Raw genomic sequence first — 6,250 nt, 5'->3', positions numbered from 1 at the left:
AAGTTTCTCTGAAGAGGTTATCTGAGACCTGAATGATGAGAAGGAGCCAGTCAAGTGAATTTCTGGGGCAAGAACATTCCAAGCAAAGGAATAGTCAGTGCAAAGGCCCTGACTCTTGAGGAATACAAAGAAGACCAGTCTGGCTGGGGCAGAGTAAACTAGGACAAGGGCACAAACGTATTAGGCGAAAGACGAAGGCTATGTGGATGCGTGTGCATAGCTACTATAATTTATCTCCACATCTTTTGATAGTAGGCTGCATATATCATGCCATTTGTCACCTTAATACTTCAGTGTATGTTTCCTAAGAACAAGGATATTCTCCTGCACAATCACAATACAGTTATTAGTTTCAGAAACTTTAACGTTGGTACGTTTATCTAATCTACAGTCTTATTCCAATTTAAACAATTATTCCACTAATGTTCTTTATAACATTTCTTAGTACAGAGTTCTTCATAGTATTTCTTAGTACAGACTCTGGTCCACAGTCACAAACAGCATTTACCTGTCATGTCTCCTCGTTCCCTTTAAACTGGATCAACTTCTCAGCCTTTCCTTGTCTTTTAACATACTGGCCAGTAATTTTTCTTTATTAAGTTGTTTTTTGTTTGTTTGTTTTCAGACAGAGAGAGAGTACGAGCACATGTGAGTAGGGAAGGGGCAGAGAGAGGGAGACAAGAGAATCTCAATCAGGCTCTGTGCTGTCAGGGTAGAGCCTGACGTGAGGCTCGACCTCACGAACTGTGAGATCGTGACCTGAGCCAAGATCACGAGTCAGTCACTCGACAGACTGAGCCACCCACGTGCCCCCCAGGCCAGTAATTTAGAGGATTTTCTCTTATTTGGTTTTTCTGATATCTTTACCATTCGATTCAGGTATGCCACATATGTCACATGGGCAATTTTCCATCCTCAGAGCATTAGTCCAGAGGCACGTCGTGCCTCGTTGGTGACGTTAATGTTGATCATTTGTGGAAGGGATCATCCAGGTTCTCCGCTGTGCTGTTACTTGGTGGGGAGATACACATTAATTTATATCCAACAAAAAATTGACTGTCACTCCTGGGTTCGGTTTTATGGAGTAGTTAGAAAAAAAAATTTAACCTTTAGTTATGTCAGTCAGGGTCCAAAAAAGGACCATACAATGCATTCGGTTGCTATGTCACCGCCCTGTCTAAAGTGGCATACACAATGGGGCGCCTGGATGGCTCAGTCGGCTGACCATCCAACTTCGGCTCCGGTCGTGATCTTGCAGTTTGTGGTTTCAAGCCCCACGTCAGGCTTTGTGCCAATAGCTCGGAGCCTGGAGCCTGCTTTGGATTCTGTGTCTCCCTCTCTCTCTCTGCCCCTCCCTCACTCGCACTCTGTCTCTCTCTCTTTCTTTCTCTCTCTCTCTCTGTCTCTCTGAAAAATAATAAAATTAAACAAATTTTAAATAAATAAAGCGGCACACACTGACACACCTCTGGCTCAACACACACCACCTGCCCTATCATATATTTATTGGTGCATTTATTTACTACCTGTCTCCCACATTAAAAATGTTAAATCCAAAAAAGCAAGGGCTTTTGTCTGTTCTGCTCACTGCTCCAGTACAGAGCCTTCCTGAAACAGAGCACTTCAGGAAGAAGTGCTGAAAATTAAAGGAAATGACCTCTTGTTTTTGTAATTTGGAAGCAAAGGCATCACTACCATGGGCAGAGAGTGGGTCTTCCCTGAGGTTAGAACATGTGCACAGTCAAAAAGGACAGGGTAGGATATTGTTGATGAGAAAGGCTGACCGGGGAGGCAATCTTTGTGCAAACAGGGGAACTCATTAGAGGGGGGAACGCCTTCCTCTCTGAGCCTCAGTCTCTCGGACCCGCACTCAGAAGCCTCTTGGTTACACCAGATGACCCTCTCTGCTAACGTGAGTCAGGAACACCAATTATTTAGCCCCCCTATGTAAAAATCTTAGTGGGATAGATCCCCACTACCTGGACCATACACTCTAGGCTTCCTAGTATTGCATACAACCGTGTTCTCATGCCTTGTCACCAATTACGATTTGGTTTGCCGATGCTTTGCCTCTAGGGAAAAAAATGGTGCCTATTCTGCCCTGTACCTGTTCTATTATTCTCATAATCTACTCACGGAGAAAAGAAAATCTTTCTGACATGGGCTCCTATACCTTCCCACATGCAACCTCCAAAAGCATAGACACCTATACTCATCTCCTCCTTTTCTCTTTGCATAATGGAAGATACGTCCTGATGTACGTCTTTCTTAACTTCTCAGAAATATCACTCAGCCAACCACCTCACTCCTGAATCTTGACATCTTCTCCTTCCTAGCTCCTTTTTTTCAAAATTAAAGTAACTTGCTTCAGTCTCTCCATGGTTTAAAAAAAAAAAAAATGTATCTTGACCTCTCCTCATTCAGCTGCTGTGTGTTACCCTCATTGTAACAACTAGACTGTGCTATCTGCTTCTGTACCATCCACAACCTCCTTGGATCACTCAAGGATCACTGATTTCTGCACCTCTCAGCCTGCGGTGTAACTGTTCTTGCCAAGATCAGAGGCTTTCTTGTTGCTACATCCAGCCAATGCTTCCCAGTCTCTTTCCTACTTGGCTTCTTAGCAGCATTCGACACTGTCCATCAGTCCTTCTTGGGACACACATTCTCTCCTCTGGCTTCTTGGCTTAGTGGCTCCTTATGTCACAACTTTTTCTCATTCTCCTTAGTACAACTGTCCCCCACTTCTGCCCCCTTGAATGCTGGCATTCCTCAGTGTCGTGTCTAGACTCTCTTTTCTTTTTTTTTTTTTTTTATTTTTTTTCTAATTATTATTTTTTTTAACGTTTATTTATTTTTGAGACAGAGAGAGACAGAGCATGAACAGGGGAGGGGCAGAGAGAGAGGGAGACATAGAATCTGAAACAGGCTCCAGGCTCTGAGCTGTCAGCACAGAGCCCCAGGCTCCAGGCTCTGAGCTGTCAGCACAGAGCCCGACGCGGGGCTCGAACTCACGGATCGTGAGATCATGACCTGAGCCGAAGTCGGACGCTTAACTGACCGAGCCACCCAGGCGCCCCTAGGCTCTCTTTTCTTATTCTACCTTCTCTACTTGGGGAATTTCATCACTTCCAAGGTGCCCATGAGTACCTGAAGACGCTAATGACTTTTCATATCTGTTTCTCCAACCTACCTCTCCTCCCTGAGGCAACACAGTTCTGCCCTAATTGTCAGCCTCAGCTTTTAAGGCTCAGAGACTTGGTCTACCTGCTTTTTAAAGTGGCTTTTTCTCAGAGGAAATTAAGTTATAATCGTCACATAGTAAAGATGCCAAAAATGTTAGGAGCTATTGTCATTGCACTGATATTATCAGTGGTATCGTTAGCATATTCATCACAAATATTTTTAGCGTGCAAGTGATTTTTAAACAATAAATCAAGCCCATTCTGAAAGGGGCAGAGGGACCAAAAACAAAATGGCTCGTCATGCTTGACTGCAATAACCTACAAACAAGGGAACACGTCTCCATTATTCTGTCCTATTTGAAGGGAAAGATGTCATATTGTACAACCTCGGTGTAGAGTGTGTTTCTGGACTTCAATTCACAGGAAGAATAAAACTAAAAATCAAGGCCAATCAAATGTTATCCAAAGTAACTGAACCTTGTCTCCTTTTAACTAAGGCCAGGCTCAACTCTGACTTCCCATGCGACCCCCTGACTTGGGAAAGTATGTTGGCTTAATAAACGTTTCCTGCAAAGAAGGAAGAGGCAATTATCGTATGTTTCAGGGAAAAAGAAAAAAAAAAGCCACTTCCATTTAAAGTGTCTTTCCTCAAAATCTTCCTCTCTCCTCAGTAGCTGAATTCTCCCTTCTTACCATGCTCACTTCACCAGACTCCCTTCCCACAGCTCCTGGTCTCGCTCTCTCTTCCCTGTAAATGGTTAGTAGGCAATTCAACATGCATACAACTTTGGTTGCTAGAGCTCTGCTTTGTTTTGCCTTACACATAAATATTACTACCTGCATGATTTCCCTCTCGGCCTAGGTAAACCCTGCTTCTGAGTGTTCCTCCCATCAAGCTCCAAATTTTGAGTGGGTTCTTCTGCTGTAGATATCAACCCCCGCATCCACCCCCGATCTCATGAACTTGTCTCTCTTCCTGGGTATCATTTCCAAGGAAACAAAAGCAGCTGTAGCCATTGCTGTGATTCATTGTGAAGTCTCCGACTGCCCTCTTCCCCAACCTCTTCAGCACTTGGTGACTTGGAAATTGGGGGGGGGGGGGGGGGGGGTCACACTTCCTGCTCTAATGCCCTAGATATTTACAGAAGCATTCAGAGCAGCATGACTCTGGCCCTACAGTACCTGCCTTTGAACCCTACCTTCACCGTTACTAGCTGCCTGCTCTTAGGTAGATTACCTAGCCTTTCTATGCCCCAATTTCCTAATCTACAACACTGGGGAAGTACTAGTACCTTCCTCCCAGGGTCAAGGTTAAAGGAGATAAACCAAATAGAGCACGTCTGATGCTTACTGGTTCATATACAGCCCTTAAGGAGTGTTATTATTATCCCTCTCCTACCAAATTCTGCTTCATCATAACATTGCATCCTTAAAACCCCACTGCCTAAACAATCCATACGGTATCTTTTGTCTATAGTACACACACGGTCAACATTTTCAATTTTAATAGCTAATAAATTGCAAAGGGAAGTATCTCACAACATATCAAAGTCTTCAGAGAAAGGAAAACTCCTAATAATCTGTGCTTTAAAATGATGCATCCATACAATGCTCTTGAAGCAGATGGGGTCAGTTGTAGGTAGTACAACCAACTTAATCCTAGGAGTAGGGAGAGTCTAGCCCTTAACAGTCCACACAGTGCTTTTAAGTGCCTGAGCAATTTCTATCCTGCTGACAGCACTGTAAAGGGACATTATTACCCCAACATTGCAGATGTAGGAACGGAGGCCTGCAGAGGCTCGGGAATTTGCAGAGGAGACTAATCACACTAGCAGGACAGAGCTAAATTGGAATCCAGATCTTCTGACCCTATGTTCTTCTGATTCCCAAATGTTCTTGCTACTTGACCATGCTGAGAAATAGGCCCCATTTCACTGTAACTAAAACAGATGATTAGATCTAATGTCAAGAATAATTCTGTTGGGGCGCCTGGGTGGCTCAGTCGGTTGAGCGTCTGACTGCGGCTCAGGTCACGATCTCGCAGTCTGTGAGTTCGAGCCCCAGCGTCCAGCTCTGTGCTGACAGCTTGGAACCTGGAGCCTGCTTCGGATTCTGTGTCTCCCTTTCTCTCTGCTCCTCCCCCGCTCATGCTCGCTCTCTCTCTCTCTCTCTCTCTGTCAAAAATAAATAAATATTAAAAAAAAAGAAGAAGAATTCTGTTAATCATTGGAAAGCCATTGAGCAACCCTTGGATGAGGGTAACGCTAAAGAAAAATAGATCTTTGCCCTTTAATAGATTAGTTTGTAATAAAGGGGACATGGCTATGAGAAGGAAAGACCCAGGAACTCTTACAAAGCAACATACAATCTCTTCCGAATCGTAAACTGCATGCTATTTCACATTTTAATGTCCCTGGATGATTTCAAATCAATTAAATATCATAGTTTACCAGGTAACATTTGTTTTCTTTCTTGGTGGCACATAAAATAACAGTGCCTCATAATCAGTGTCATCAAGTAATTAAAATAATTAAACAGTCATTTATTTTATAGTAATCAACAAATATTAGTCAAAAGTAAATCTTGTTTATACACAATAAAGTTAACATATGTTACCACAAAACTGGACGCCATCAGCATCACCATTATTGATCACCACTATCTGGCTGAAGTTCAAGGTCCTCTCTGTCAAGATGCAGGCACAGCAGGAAGTCCTTCAAGATTGGGGCAGAGCGGCCTGCACAAATGAGGCTAACAATTAGGTTAACAACTCCAGATGACAATGATTACCAGTGAGTTAAAGGTGCATTTAAATTCCTCATATGGGCAGAACACTTTGAATAAACAAAATGGTGGGTGAGTTCAGACAGAAGGACCGCAGGGTGTTTCCAGGGACACAATGAACGTTGTACTGTCAGAGAATATTGACACCATGCATATGGACAGCATGCTCAGGGATTCAAATCCTGGCTAAGCTGCACACTGGTCTTTCACCTTAGGAAAGTCAATTATTCTGAGTATCGAGTTCCTCCTTTGTAAAATGGCTATAAAATATGCATGTTTAG

The sequence above is a fragment of the Panthera onca genome, chromosome B4, assembly GCF_046562875.1.
Source record: "Panthera onca isolate mPanOnc1 chromosome B4, mPanOnc1 haplotype 2, whole genome shotgun sequence".
Classification (NCBI taxonomy): domain Eukaryota; kingdom Metazoa; phylum Chordata; class Mammalia; order Carnivora; family Felidae; genus Panthera; species Panthera onca.
This window is presented reverse-complemented; position numbering follows the sequence as displayed.